This window comes from Quercus lobata, chromosome 11, assembly GCF_001633185.2.
Source record: "Quercus lobata isolate SW786 chromosome 11, ValleyOak3.0 Primary Assembly, whole genome shotgun sequence".
NCBI classification, from domain to species: Eukaryota; Viridiplantae; Streptophyta; class Magnoliopsida; order Fagales; family Fagaceae; genus Quercus; species Quercus lobata.
The window spans coordinates 31003484-31020345 of record NC_044914.1 but is presented as its reverse complement, the minus strand read 5'-3'; positions in this window follow the sequence as shown (position 1 = coordinate 31020345).

Here is a 16862-nt window from a genome sequence, read left to right as displayed (position 1 = left end):
TAGTGTGATTCAATAGTTGAACAAATCTCCAGCTTAGATTTCTATTTTAGCCTTGTTGCTATCTTCTGAGGTCCATCATGAAGCTCTAGTGAAGGTGTTGAAGGAAATGCATGTTCCTACTGGTATTACAGACTCCTTCTTCGAGGTATGGTGTCATTGGTGTTGGCCACCAAGTTTCCTTTTCAAATGATGAATTACCTCCAGAAGGTAGAGATCATACCTTGGCCATGCATATCGTAGTCAAGTGTGAAGACATGATTTTCGCAAGGATGCTAATCGACAATGGATCAACCCTGAATGTCTGCCCGATAGCCACTCTCGAGCGCCTGAAGGTCAATGCGTTGCTTACTAAGCCTAGCACTATGATCATCAAAGCCTTTAACGGCACATGCCATGAAGTGCAAGGTGAAATTAAGCAAATGAATGAGATCAGCCCAAGATCCTTCATGGTCAACTTTAAGTGATTAAGGTTGACTCCCCATACAACATAATTTTAGGGAGGCCCTAGTTGCATACAGTAGGTGCAGTCGCATCTACCCTTTATAGGAGACTCAAGTTCATCTCTGAGAATCAATTGATCACCATTATAGCTAAAGAGCCCATGACTACCTTCCAAGAGACATCTATCCCGTACATCGATGCCAATGCCTTCCTTGAAGCATCTTTTCATGCCTCAGAGCCTGAGTCCGGCTAGCCTACAGCAGTTTTGATGGCCGTAAATGAGATGCTCAAGTTTGGGTACCAACTAAGCCAAGGCCTCAAAGCCATAGGACATGGGAGCCCTGCTCTTGTTGAACTCTCAAATAACAAAGGAAGATTCGGTTTGGGGTACGAACCCACTCATGAGGAACTCTTTCATGCTTCTACAGGCAAGAAGAGGAAGTGTGACACTTCAGGGATGTCTATTCCCCATATCAGAGTCACTTTTCCGGCTCCAGCTGAGGTCATTATGCCTTTCAAGGAATTGGAAGTGAAGAGCTTGATCTGACTTGTATTATTCGGCTCTATCTCGAAGAGTTTTCCGTGAACGCTATCATATCTTCCAAAGATAATCCAAATTCTACTATCCAACCAGGGATGCCAGGCGAGGCGGCAGGCCTTTGGACCATCGAGCCTTGCTTTGTGGTTACATTGGCCGAGTATGGAGTATTCCATCATTGAGTGATTGGGCCTCCCAATCACCCGAGAGGGTTGGAATAGCATATCTAGTTTTTTTTTGCATGCTTATGTTATTTCTTGCTTTATTTGTATTCCTTGTTCATTTCCCCAGTTTGTTTTCCCAAAAACAACAACAACAACAACAAAAAAAACAACAACAAAAAAGCATTTCCCTTTTATCATTATCAGGTATGAACTTTATTTTCCCCCTACCCATAATCCATTAATGAAATATTCAGTGTATTATTCAGGAAATTCTTACATCTCTCTTTATTTGCTTTCCTATGAATATGTGTGTGCAAATTATCTTATGTTTCATTGTATATGTTCTGCTCTATAGGATCTATTCTGATTCCCAAGTGGGTACATCGTCCCTTTGCCATAATGAAGGTGTAGATATTGTGAATGAGACAATAGAGTTGGATCATGATGTTGAAGGAATGGAAGAGGTTCTGAACTTACCTCGAGACATCCTAGAAGCTCTGAACAAAGAGAGCAAAGGGTCCAAGCCCAATATAGAGGAGACAGAGGTGATAAACCTAGCCAATGAAGGTGAGACATAAAAACCCATCAAGATCGGAGTGAACTTTCCTAAAGACATGAAGGACAAGCTCATAGCTCTGCTGAAGGAATTCAAGGAAATCTTTGCTTAGTCTTATCAAGATATGCCAAGACTAGATACTGAGATCGTCATCGACACGATTCCAATTAAATTCGAATGCCCTCTAGTACGACATGCTCTTCGGTCGTCATTGAAGGATTATGAAAATCCTAAAGCCAGTTTTCTTATCGCCATAGCCTACTCTAATTGGGTTGCCAACATTGTTCCCATGCCAAAGAAAGATGGGAAAGTATGCATGGGTGTTGATTATAGAGATTTGAATCAGGCTAGCCTGAAGGATAATTTCCCCATGCCACATATCGATACCTGATTGATAACACTGCGAGCAGCATGTTCTTCTCCTTTATGGATGGATTCTTGGTTTATAATAAGATCAAGATGGCTGAAGAGGACAAAAGCCAAAACAACGTTCACTACTCATTGAGGAATTTACACATACAATGTCATGCCGTTCAGCTTGAAGAATGCTGGGGCGACCTACCAACGAGCCATGGTAACCCTATTCCATGATATGATGCACAAGGAGATCAAAGTCTACATAGACGATATGATTGCTAAGTCGTACACTCCTAGAGATCATTTGATATATTTGAGAAAGCTATTCAAGTGCCTTGTCAAGTATAGGTTGAGGCTTAACCCTAACAAATGCGTCTTTGGAGCCAGTTCGGGGAAATTACTTAGCTTCATAGTCAGCCAAAAAGGAATTGAAGTGGACCCAACAAAAGTCCAGGCCATCATGGGCATGCCTGCACCGAAAACTGAGAAACAAGTTCAAAGCTTCCTAAGAAGGATCAATTACATAGCCTACTTCATAGCACAGTTGATAGCCACGTGCAATCCCTTGTTCAAGCTCTTGAAGAAGGAAATGAAGATAGAGTAGATAGATGAATGTCAAGCAGCCTTTGACAAGATTAAGTAGTATTTGTTGAACACTCCTATTCTGGTTCCCTCGACACTAGGACATACGTTGATTCTCTATCTAGCAGTGCAAGAAGCATCCATGGGTTGTATGTTAGGCCGGCTAAATGAACCCAATCAAAAAGAGAAGTCGATTTTTTACCTGAGTAAGAAGTTCACAAGCTGTGAGATCAATTATATCGCCATTGAAAAGACATGCCGCGCCTTAGCATGAGCCTCGTGCAAGTTGCGACAATACATGCTCTACTTCACCACGCAGTTGATTTCCCACATGGACCCTATCAAGTATATCTTTGAAAAGCCTGCCCTCATAGGGAAGATCTCCTGCTAGTAGATGTTGCTATCCGAGTTCAATATCGTATTTGTAGTGTGAAAGGCCATCAAGGGCCAAAACATCTGATTACCTAGCGGACCAGCCATTGAACGATCCAGATTTCTTAGAATCCCCTTTCGAGATGAGGATGTCTTGGCAATAGAGCCAAAACCAAGCAATGTAGAACCATGGCGTTGGAAGCTTTATTTCGATGGAAATGGAGTGGGAGCAGTTCTAGTATCCCTAAAGGGCCAAGAAATCCCTATTTCAGTCAATGAATTTCAATTGTACCAATAACGTCACAGAGTACGAGGCGTGCATAGCAGGCTTGCAAGTTACCTTAGAGTTTGGCACGTACGATATAAGGATCTTTAGAGATTCCCTGTTGATCATCTCCTAATCCCAAAATTAATTTCATATTAGAAGTGCGTCAGCCGCCTAATCCCAAAGTTCTGAAACATTACCTTTGCTTATTTGCCTCAAGCACACAACTAGTTCACAAATGCTTTAGCGACCTTGGCTAGCATGGTTAAGTTGGTAAAAGGAGATAATATATGACAATTGCGCATAGAAGTCCGCAGCATGCCGGCCTACTGTATGAATATTGAAGAATGCATGAACATCGAAGCTGAAGTCGATCCCAACCATGGTACCATGATATCAAGGCTTATATTAAGAATGGTGAATACCCGTCTAGAGCCACGGACAATGAGAGAAAGTTTATCAGGAGCATGGCGTGCCAATTCTTCTAGAGTGGGGAAGTCCTGTACATAAGGGACCATGATACAACTTTGCTTCAATGTATAAATGCCCCTGAGGCTAGCTTGGAGCCCATGCCAGTGGACCTCTGTTGGCCCGAAAAATCATGAGAACCGGCTACTATTGGCTTACCATGGAAAGTGACTGCATCAAGCATGTAAGGACATGCCACCATTGCTAAGTCTATCAAAATAGAAAGAGTATTCCTCCTCAACCCCTACACTCTCTAGCAATGCCATGGCCTTTTTCAGCCTGGGGAATGGACGTGATCGGACTTGTGATTCCGAAAGCCTCCTATGGGCATGAGTATATCGTAGTGGCCATCGATTACTTTACTAAGTGGGTGGAAGACACTTCCTACAAAAGCATCACCCAAGTTACAATGGCCCGATTCTAGAAACAGAACATCATTTGCCGCTACGGCATACCAAGAGAACTCATTACAGATAATGGGAAGAACCTAAATGGGAAATGATCGAGCAACTTTACTAACAGCTCAAGATCGAACACTGAAATTTGGTTCGCTACCATCCTCATATGAATGATGCAGTAGAAGCCACTAACAAGAATGTACAAAAGATCTTGGTGAAGATGACAGACACCTATAAGGATTGGCACGAGTTCTTTCCATTTGTCTTGTGTGCCTATCACACTTTTGTTCATACTTCCATAGATGCAATCACATATTGCTTGGTTTACGGCATGGAAGTCGTCCTCCCCGTAGAGGTAGAGATCCCATCTCTCGGAATCCTATACAAACAAAGCTGTTAGAAGCTGAATAGGCCCGTTCCTGATATAAGCAATTGAACATGATAGACGAGAAGCGCATGACCGCAATGTGCCATGGACAGTTGTACCAACACTGCGTCAAGCGAGCATTCAACAAGAAAGTTAAACCCAGGGTCTTTGAATAAGGCGACCTAGTAAGGGCCCATATGTGGTGAAGAAGGCCTTCTCTAGAAGAGCCTTGATCCCAGCTGACTTGGATGGGAACGACCTCAATATGCCCACCAATTAGGATGCTATCATATAGTACTTTGCATGAGGGAGCTTCCAAGTGTAACCTCTTTTTTTACATTCCTATGTAAACAGACAAAAATTAAAAAAAAAAACAAAAAAACAAAAAAAATAATAATAAAATAAACAAAAACAAAAAAAAAAAAAAAAAACAAAAAACAAAAAACAAAAGCAAAAAAGCAAAAAAAAAAAAAAAATGAAAAGGTAGATTGAAAACTCGAAAGGGTGGTTTACGCAAAAGGAGAACAAAAGAAAGAGCGTGAGAGAGCCTGCTAGATTGAAAAACTGAAAGGGTGGTCTAGGCAAAAATTAAGGCAATAAAAAATGTCAATTGAACTACGTGATGAACTGATCCTTCCCTGTGGAGGTACGTAGGTAGCCACCTTGGCCCAGTCATATTTTAAAAGAAAAATCAGTCAGTTGAATCCGCTAGGGTTTATGATCAAGATCAACGAAAGAAAGCTTTCACCCTTATGGGTTGCTCTATGTTTGCAACATGCATGGCCCGTTATGGTTTTATTCAAAGATTTTATGGCTCATGCCAACGGAAGATGTACCCCAATGGGAAAGGAAAAAGATCTGTCTAGAACATGATATATCCTTTGGAACCTGAGATATAGATATGCATAGACTTACATTTGCCATTTTATTTGTATGATCTTGCATTTTCAAAGCATTTGCGCATATATTCATTAAACATGCCTGTTTTGTGCCTTTCTAGCCCTTTCATGCATTCATCATTATGCATCCCAAACACAAGTCTCATGAACATAAATATCTCCTAATAATCAATATACCCAAAAACATCTCTGTTTCCACTAGTTTTCCATTTTAAGCATGATGATGCATAGAAAATCAATACGCTGAATGCTCCGGGCTTCAATGATCTAGTAATAGCTTGAAAGGCCTGAAAAGAAAAACAAACGATTAAAGGAGACCAGGGTTAATCGGCCAAGAACCCTCTGATACTTAAGTTAGTTTCTCTCTTAAATTCTGGAGTTCCAACTTTTTGGGAGTTGTCTCAAAACTTACCTTCATTTGCTGTGAATAAGTATTTATATAGTGTGCTCTTGAAGCGGTTACTTGTCTTGTAACTTCCCCTATATTTGAAGGGGTTAAAGGGTTCAAGGTTAACTTCCACAACTGCTATAGGAGTTAGAATATTTTTTCTATAACTGTCGTTGGAAGTTAAGTATTAAATAGGAAGTTATAGCGATGAACCAAGATTTTACTCATGCCTTGAAATAATAACATATGGTTCAATCTTACTGGCTTTTGTAAATAAATCTCTATGGAATTTTCCAAGTGTTGGGGGTCGTCCAAGCACTTGCCTCGTGGACGAGCCATATGCTCTTGGATGACCATTTTGCTAGGTACAGCCATTCTTGCCTTCTTGGCTCGAACGACCCTCATGGACGAATGGGAGTTAAATTTTCAATTCACCATCAGTTGCCCCCTTGTCCAAGGGTCGCCCAGAACACTGTAAAATTATAGCTGTTCTTTGGATGTACCTTTACATTGATTGTTAAATGTCATGCCACGTGTCATAACCTCATTGGTGAATGGTCGCATCGATTTATCTCTTCGAGGAATATGCCACGTGTCATTTTCTGGTTGGTTGTGTCATTTCAAATGCCAAAATTTACTGCCAATAAATAGCGAAATTCGTCTCCTACCCTTCACATTTCTCAAATTCTCTCCCTTGACATTCCTCATCTAGTGCCTCGTCTAGAAGTATTCCTGTGTCTTTAGTCTTCCTTTGTCTAAAGCCAGGTACTCTCCTCATCCTCGTCCTTAGGTTTTCCTTCAAATTTCAACATGTCTAAAGTTGTCGTCTCTTCGTCTAGTAATAGTGTAGATAAAGCTATAAACGAGTACCATGACTCAACCAGTTATAGTGGTTCCAGTAGCAGCAATAGTAGTAGTAGGAATACCATGGACGAGGAATACACCTTTGGTGTTCCTGGGGTTCCGCTAGAGGTTTTCCAGGAACATTTTAGGATGAGGGCAGCTTTCGGGTCTCAAGCTGGCACCTCGACGAGTATTCCTTCGTCCCTTCCTTTAGACGAAGTAGAGACCATGTACAGTTATGTTGTAGGCATCCCTTCCAAAATAGATGAAATGAGACTTGCAGCACTTAGGAGTTGGTACCAAATCCCAGACAATCTTAACCTTAGATTAGCCGTCCGTGGAGAGTGGTGTTGTAACCCTCGTTTTGGGATAGGCATCTATGAGGCTTATCTTTTGGGGGGATTTAGGTTACCCCTTAATGCTTTTGCTAAAGAATTACTCACTAGGCTAGGTTTAGGAGTGTGTCAACTTAACCCCAACGCTTGGAGATTGATCGTCTCTATGCAAGTTTTGTGGAGAGAGGTGTTTGAAGGGGATCGTCCTCTCACTGTGGACGAGTTCCTCTTTTGCTACAAACCCTCAGAAATTAACCAATCCCTTGGCTTTTATCAATTCACAGCCAGGGATAAAGATTGTAGATTAATCAAGTCCTTGGTAATGTTTGATAAAAACTAGAAGACAGAGTTTTTCTTCATCTCTGGTTTCTAGTCTGGGCACCCTGTTGAGGTTGGCAGGGATCCATTTGCCCCTTATACTGGAGAATTAGGGAACCTTCGTCCTGATGGTATGTTTTGTTTTGCTTTGTGTGTGTGTGTGTGTGTGTTTTTTTTTTTTTTTTTTTTTTTTAAGTTATTTTATATTTTGCTTATAATCGTCTAATGTTTCTCTCTTTCTTTTTATAGCTGTTGGATGACTCTTTTTAAGCAAATTCCACCGTGACAACGTCCACAAAGCTCGTCTACACGCTGATCGGAGTTTTCACTCATTGGTGACCCTTCAATGTCCTACGTGAGGACTTGGTCCTGATCCATATGTTGAAGCTCTTGCTCACGAGTTCACTGTCTATAGACGTGAGTTTTCTTTTTACTTAGAAACTACCGAAGTACTATTTGAGTTATACTCTTTAGCTAATACTTTATGCTCTCTTTTTCTTTTTTTCCTCCTTTTTTTTTTATTTTTTTTTTATTTTTTTTTTTAGGGATGGAAACCATAAAGGAGAATAAGGGAAAGGAGGTGGTGGACGAGGCAACCAGGCTTGAGGCTCAATCCCAGCCTCGTCCTTCTATTGGGAACAAATGAAAAACTTTACCCAAGACGCTGGACTTGGGAAACCTTCCCAGTCGTTGAGGGAAGAAGGCGAAGCATGGGTCGTCTAGGCCTGGGGTTGTTAAGCCTAGTCTTCCCACCTCCGAGTTGTCTATCCCAATTTTTGATGTTGACTCGTCCATTCCCATTAAAGTCACTCCGGCCAAGACCACTGCTCCTACCCTATCTCAACCTTCCCAGAGGGTCCCTACGAACCTTCTGGAAAATGAGGACTTGGCTTGGGAGAGGTTTGTGTTAGGTTCTAAAAGTTTAGAACAATTGGCAAATCGTGAACACAAACTTGTCTAGATATAGATCATAGAGTCTATAGGTATTATTAGACAATGCTCAAGGTGATTCAAGTCAAGATTCAAGAACATATAAGCTGTAGGAAGAAGATTTCATAATCTGTCTGGTTCGATCAATCGAAAGACAGGCTCAATCGATCGAAAGTCGTATATGTAGAATTTTAATTAAGCCCAAACAGCAATTCAAGCCTATTAAGGATTAGGGTTTTAGATCTACTTCTCCCAGTATATAAAGGAAACCCTAAGCACATTTTTATGAGGCTTTTCAGAGAGAGAAGAGTGTGCCTCTTTTGTATTTAGGGTTTTGTTCATAAAAAGCTCTCTCATATCTTCTACCGATGTTATTACTTGACGAATCTCAAGATTCAGTATTGTAGAAGTTGCTGCCTTCTCTAGTCATCAAAGGTGCTGATGATCTAAACCTTCAAGGGTGGTCTTCGAGTCACAAACAGGAGATTTTGTGTTGCTAAAACTTTGAGTGGGATCTCAAAGTCACAAATGTGGGTGTTTGTGTTTTGCAAAGGCCAAAGAAAGAAGGAGTCCATGGTCTCGGAGCTTGCACGTGGTCATGTTAGTAAGTTTCTACTGGTGGGTAGCAATAGGATGTTAGTGGTCTAAGTCGCTATTGTAAAATTTCGATTCTTTCTAGTGGATTTGCATTTTACCTTGAGGATAGCTAGGTTAAATCCTCCCCAGGTTTTTTATCGGTTTGGTTTTCTTTGGTTATCATATCATTGTGTTTTTTATTTTCCGCTACTATACATTGATATGATATATATGTGTTAACCTAGTTTTGTTAATTTGACTAAGTAATCACTTGGCTAATTACCTAGGTTAATCTGATTATGGGTTTAAGGGGTCTAAAAACTATCAATTTGAGAAGGCTATAACTTGTGAGGACATGGCAGCGTGCTATGACATGTCCTTGAAAGAATTTAAGCATTCTGGTGTTCATGATCTTTTTAAGGTAATCACTTTTACCTCAACTTGTCTTAGTAATATGTATATGTATATATATATATATATTTTTAACAGAATTTTTTAATCACTTGTGTAGGCCAGTCAAAGTTCATAGCAACGACCAGGTAGGCCACGGAGATGGACAAGACGAGTATCCTTCTTGAGGTGAGGATTCAGGAGGTCAAGGATGACTACAAGGGCTAGGCTAAGGTGGTAGCTAAGGCTAAAGATAAGGCCAAGGAGATGCAGAATCTGGTTGAAGAGCTGAAAGCTAATATTTTTGAGAAGGACACTTGTCTTGACCACCTCCAAAAGGGGAATGACGAGTTGAGTACCCTTCTTAACAAGGCAAAAGAAGATGTGGTAGTGGAGTTTAGAGCATCTAAATAATTCACTAATTTGCTAGACACCAACTACGCAGTGGGCTTTGAAGATTTTCGCATGGACGCTATGGAAAACTTCCCTGAAGTTGACTTTAGCTCCATTAAGCTCAACCTTGGTGCTGCTACAAGCTCTCTCCTCCAGACGAGCTTTGAAGATATTAACATTGAAGATGATACCACCACTCAGCCTACCCAAGACGTTGGAGATGACCCCCCACAGTGAAGATATAAAATTTTAATCTTAGTTTCCCTTTTTTTTTTTTTTTTTTTTTTTTTTTTTTTTTTTTTTTTTTTATGAGGTCCATTGTTTAGGACCATTTGAAATTGTTCAAGTACATTTCACTCGTCCATATTACTTAGGACGAGCTTCCAAACAGTTGCGTTTCAGGCTTTTATTTTATAAGGGTTTTTGGACGGTGGTCATCTACCCTTTTCTAAACTTTGATGAATGAATGTTTATTTCCATCACTCTTTTATTTACTATTGAACATATTACTGTATGGACAAACCTTTTTTTTTTTTTTTTTTTAATATTCATATCATTCATTATATTGGTTTCAAGTGTGGTCCATCCACTCATGAAGGCATTTGTCTCATCCATGACAAGAATTTCCTCACGTTTAACATCTTCACCATTCTTTAAATTTTTGCAAGTATAAATCGCCTTACGAATGACATTGGTTTTGCCAGCTTTAATTGTCCAAAGACTTAATAGCTAGTTTTATTTTTGTCCATAGGACCCACCTTTTAGGCAAGATGTTTCCAGCTTTTTACTCGTCCAAAGATTGGATTGTTTTGGCCAGTTATACTTATCCCTGGACTCTGAATATTCTTACCCGCATGCATTTCCACATCCGTTAGTTGGACGAATATGATTCAGTCTTTACCTCGTCCATTGTTTAGACGAATGTGCCTTTCTTCTTTGCTTTATCTCAATTTAAGGAAAGCTTAATTGACATTACCTCCCTGTGTCTAGAGATTTTACTCGTCTTGGGCCATTAGCCTTCTTATGGATGAAATCATGAAGATTAGAAATTCATACATCACATATATTGGAAATCCAAACTGTATATATGTAACATAAATATCGTCCACAAGCATGGCACATGCTTTAGAAGCTAGTGCCTTAGGGAATTAAGAATACATATAGATCGTCTAGGACTTTGTCCATAACGCATAGTTTAAAAACTAGTACACCTTTAGAGGATTAAAATACAACACATAGTGCTAATAAAGAACACATGTAACAGAAAGCAAATACGTAACAGAAAGCAACAAACTTTATTTCTTCTAGAGTGACAACGTCTAGGATGATTTCGTCCATGACGTTCATCTAGGCTAACTCCTTACTAATAATATCTTCTTAAATGCTCGACATTCCGGGGGTGCTCTAGCTTTCTCCCATCCAGAGCTTCCAAGTAATATGACCCTTGCCTTTTGCAATTAATAACCTTGTAGGGTCCTTCCCAATTAGGTCCCAGTTTCCCATCGGCTGGATTTCTGGTTGCCAAGGAAACCTTTTTTAGAATGAGGCCTCCAATGTTGAAGTGCTTGGGTTTGACGATTGTATCATATTGTCGAGCCATGAGGTTTTTATACATCGCATTCCTTTGCTTTACATTCATCCTTACTTCATCTATCTGATCAAGGTTAAGGAGAAGTTGCTCCTCGTTATCCTCGTCCTAATACTTCATCACCTTGTGGTTCGCCATGTGCACTTCTGCAGGTATCACTACTTCGCTTCCATAGGCTAGTTTGAAGGGAGTTTCCCCTGTGGGGTCCTCACAATCGTCCTATAAGCCCATAAAACTCCTGGTAGCTTGTCTAGCCATACTCCCTTTACCCCCTCAAGCCAAGTCTTGATGATTTTCAACAAGGATCGGTTTGCCACTTCTGCTTGACCATTTGCTTGTGGGTGGGAGGATGAGGAGTAATGATTCTTGATTCCAAAGTGCTTGCAGAAGTCCCTGAAAAGCATGTTATCAAATTGCCGTCCATTGTTTGATATCAATACCCTAGGCACCCCAAACCTACATACAATGTACTTCTAGACGAAGTTTTTGACATTCTATTGTGTGATCTTTGCTAGGGGTTCTGCTTCCACCCATTTAGTGAAGTAATCAATCCCTACTACTAAAAACTTCATCTGCCTGGTTCCAAGTGGAAAGGGACCCAAGATATCTAATCCCTTATGCAAAGGGCCATAGGGCCATCATTGGGGTGAGGTACTCCGATGGCTGCCTGGGGATGTCGCTGAAGCGTTGACATTGGTCACACACCTTGACGTAAGCCTTTGCATCTGCTTGAATAGTTGGCTAATAGTAACCTGCACGGACGACTTTATGGACTAGTGCTCTTGCTCCTGAGTGGTTTCCACATGCTCCTTCATGAACTTCCCTCAACATATAGTTTGACTCGTCTGGAGCTAAGCACCTTAAGTAAGGCTGAGAGAAGCCCCTTTTATATAGTACTTCATCTATGAGGACATACTTGGCAGCTTTGATCCTCAATCTTCTGGCCTCATCCTTGTCCTCCAAAAGTCTACCATTTTTTAGGTAAAGTAATATTAGACTTATCCAATTTTCTTCACCTTCAACTTGTTGTATCTCTGGAAGATCTATGCTCAGCATGTATTGGACTTTGTCATACTCGTCCATGGCCCCTCCTGCCGAAGCTGCTTTTGCCAAAACGTTTGCTTCCATGTTTTCCTCCTCTAGGATCTGAACAAAACTGGCTTCTTTAAATTTTTTGACGAGTTGCTTCACCTTGCTTAGGTACTTCTTCATTTGATCTTCCTTAGCTTCACACATTCCATTCACTTGATTGATAATCAACTGTGAATACCCTTGGATGACTACTAACTCTGCCCTTAAGGACTTAGCCAATTCCAATCCTTTAAGAAGAGCTTTATATTCTACTTCATTATTGATGGTTTGGTATTATAGACGGGATGCATATTTCAATTTATTTCCTTGCGGGGATTTGAGTATTACTCCAATTCCTCCAGCATATATCGTGGACGAGCCATCCACATTGACGACCCAACTCTAAGTTTCGTCCACCCCGTCTTGCTCACCTTATTAGGAGTGAACTCTGTAATGAAATCTACCAATACTTGAGCTTTTATCGCGTTCCTTGGTTGGTACCTGACATCAAACTCGCTGAGTTCTATGGCCCATTGGATTAGTCGTCTTGCGGCTTCCAATTTGTTCATTGCCTTCTTTAGTGGATGGTTTGTCAAGACATTTATGATATGAGCCTGAAAGTACTGCTTTAACTTTTTAGAAGTTGTGACCAAAGTAAATGCTAGCTTTTCCATCATTAGGTATCATCCTTCAGCCCCTCTTAGTGCTCGACTTATGTAATAAACTGCCTTTTGTATCTTCCTTTCTTCTCTAATCAACGCTGAGCTCACTGTATGCAGGGACACCACTAAATACAAATATAATTCCTTACCTCGTATAGACGGACTTAGCAGAGGAGCTGTTGTAAGGTAGGCCTTGAGGTCTTCAAAGGCCTTTTGACACTCGTTCGTCTAAGGTCTTGCTTCATCTTCCTTTCAATACTTGCTCCAACCCTTGTATACCTCTCAGGGTTATTCTCGTCCAAAGGAATGTCTTACAACACCTCGGTGGGCTCTGTAACAACTCTCTTCTCCTCAATGCTCATTGTCTGAATGTGCTCGTCCATAGCCAACGTGGCCAAATAACACTCTCTTGTTGCTAATTGATCTCCTTGTATTTACCCTATCCCGTACTCTTTAAGGAATTTGACTCATAGGTGGTAGGTAGATGTTACTACCTTCCAATGTTTAAAGTTGGTCTTCCAATGACGGCGTTGTATGACGACGAAACAGTCCATGACAAGAAAGTTCACTTCTTTGGTTATCTGTTGTGGATATACTCCTACCACCACAGGCAACGTAATGGTACCCATGGGCTGCACTTTCATCCCTCCAATTCCTACCAAGGGTGAATTCACTAGATGAAGTTGATCTCGTCCAAGCCTCATTTGCTGGAAAGCAGGGTAATATAAGATGTTTGCCGAACTCCCATTGTCCACCAACACCCTTCTAGTCGTATAATCATTAATAAGCAAAGTAATGATGACCGCGTCATCATGTAGGTGGTGAACCCTTTGAGCATCTTCGTTCGTGAACATAATGTCTTGCTTGTCCGTTACCCTCGTCCTTGGGGATCGTCCTGAAAGTTGGACATTTTGCACTACCTTTAGGTACGTCTTCCTTGACTTGGAAGATTTTCCTATCGAGATTCCTCCTATAATGACTATTATTTCTCCAAGCAGGGGTCGTGATGGCTCTTCTATCTTTCCCTTCAACTTCTCGTCTTTATGATCTCGTCTAAGGAAATTTCTCAATTTTCCTTACCTGATGAGATTTTCTATCTGGTGCTTCAAATCAAAGCACTCATCCGTATCATGCCCATGATCTCTATGGAAGCGGCAATACTTGTTCCTATTGCACTTATTGGGATCTCCCTTCATTTTCTCTGGCCATTTAAAGGAAGAATCATCCTAGATTTGCAAAAGCACTTGTTCAAGTAGCATGTTCAAGGGTGTGTATTGCTAACTTTGTGCTGAAAAGCTTGCCTTCTTCTTGTCTCGATCTTTCTTCTCTCCCGTCCGTGCCTTCTTTGGACAAGGACCTTACTCAGGATGGCGCGGGAGATTTGCTTCCATTCGCTCAGCTCTCTTCCTTTTCTTAGCTTTAATTGTGTCTTTTGCATTCATGAAGTTTTGGCCCGAATGGATGAGTTCAACCATGGTTTGAGGCTCTTTCTCATAAAGCTTATGGATGAATAAATCAGAGTTTACTCCATTACAGAAGGCTGCCAATAACAACTTGTCATCCATCTCGTCTACTGTCAGGGCTTCCCTGTTGAAACGAGTAATGAAGGACCGCAAGCTTTCATTTTCCCCCATTCTCTATGGTTAACAGGCTGGACTAGGAATGTTTATGCCTTTATCCTCCGATAAAATTGATGACAAAAAGCTTACTCAATTCTTCAAAGAACTCACAGTATTTGGAGATATCTTGTTGAACCATACTCGTGCTGGCCCTTTGAGGGTAGTAGGGAAGGCTTTAAACATAATCTCGTCTGGAACCCTTTGAAGGTGCATTGTAGTCTTGAAAGTAGCAATACGATCAAAAGGGTCGCGCGTTCCATCATATGAGTCCAAGGAAGGCATTTTGAACTTAAGAGGCAATGGGTGACTGTTGATGGAAGTCGTGAAAGGGGAGTCTGTTCAATGAACTAAATCATCTACGGGATTCGCCCTTCTCATGTTCTCCCTCATTTTGTCCATAACCTTCCACATTTGATCCATCTCCCTTTCCAAGTGTGGCACCCTTTACAAAGTGGTACCCTTTGACTGGTTTTTAGGCTCCTCACTTCCCCATCTATCTTCTTGACTCTGGGCTTGTCCTTCTGCATATCTTTCATGGTGTTGCCTCCTTAGACTAATCTCCCTAGTCAACTCTTGATTCTAACGGGTTAATTCTGCCACGGCAGTTGCCATAGACTGTACATGCAGGATGGAAGGCAGTTGCATGACAAGTGATGATTGTCAATCACAGTGGGGATTACTAGAGGCATCCCTACTCTCCTGGTGGCCTGGACTAATGGCCATTGATCTTGTCCGAGCCATGCAGCCTTTTATCGGAGAAAGATAAACTGCAAAACATAAAAATAATCTTTCCCACAGACGGTGCCAACTGATGATGCATAGAAAATCAGTAGGCTGAATGCTCCGGGCTACAATGATCTAGTAATAGCTTGAAAGGCCTGAAAAAAAAAATGATCAAAGGAGACCGAGGCTAACCAGCCAAGAACCCTCCGATGCTTAAGTTAGTTTCTCTCTTAAATTCTGGATTCCAACTTTTTGGGAGTTGTCCCAAAACTTACTTTCATTTGCTGTGAATAAGTGTTTATATAGTGTGCTCTTAAAGAGGTTACTTGTCTTGTAACTTCCCCTATATTTGAGGGGGTCAGAAGGTTCAAGGTTAACTTCCACAACCGCTATAGGAGTTAGAATATTTTTTCTATAACTGTCGTTGGAAGTTAAGTATTATGTAGGAAGTTATAGCGATGAACCAGGATTTTACTCATGCCTTGAAATAATAACATGTGGTTCAATCTTACTGGCTTTTGTAAATAAATCTCTATGGAATTTTCTAAGTGTTGGGGGTCATCCAAGCGCTTGGACGACCATATGCTCTTGGACGACCATTTTGCTAGGTACAGCCATTCTTGCCTTCTTGGCTCGAACGGCCCTCTTGGACGAATGGGAGTTAAATTTTTAGTTCACCATCAAAGCATGCCTTACAAACTAGACTATCATAAATGAAAAGAAACAGAAAAGACTCCAGCAAGTCAAACATGGCCCAAATGGTCTGATACTGCCTTGCACAGCCTCCTAAAGTCGGTGAGAAGAATCGGGTCATCTGAGGAATGGGTACGAAGCAACCTTGCTGCATCAAAGTCCAGATCTCTAGCAATCTCCCTAAGTCGGCCATATGAATGTCGAAGGCGAACGAACTCCCTCTTCATACTAGGACTCGAGGTGTAGCCCTGGCTCTCTATATCAAGCAAAGCCTAATGGATATCATGTACGTAGGGGAAGAAATTAATGGATCTACTTCATTCACAATTGATAACATGCACTATGTAAGTTTCAGAATTTAAGAATAAGAAAGTGTACCTTGGTGCGGTGAAATTTAAAACCAAAGATCAGAATTTCTTGAGAACACTTTCAATTTTCACTCCAATTCCACTTGTGCCCAAGAAGTGTGGTCTCTCAATCAGTTGTATGTTCTAGAGAGAATGAAAAGTGTCCTACACCCTCATACATACCATTTCATGTTCATACAAAAAATTGTATGTTTCTCTCAATGTTACTGATTATCTAATTGGGCTAGCCTTTTGAGCTTTTCCAATTGGGCTTTAGTATGTGGCTTGGAGTGGGACCAAAAGGGAACAAATAAGACACTAGCTCCAATGGGCCTTAGGCTTTTCTGTCAACTCTTAACAAGTCCAAAATTACCATTAATTATATTTAATACCACTATATAAATATAATTGCACTCTAGGCCTTATTAATAAATAACATCCCAAGACTTTATTGTACATGCAACCCCTTCATAAAATATTCGTAGTAATACAAAGTCATGAATGTGGACTACCACTTTGTAAATTACTACATCTTAATCCTTGAGTACCCTGTTTAATCCTTTTATGTTATTCATCTAA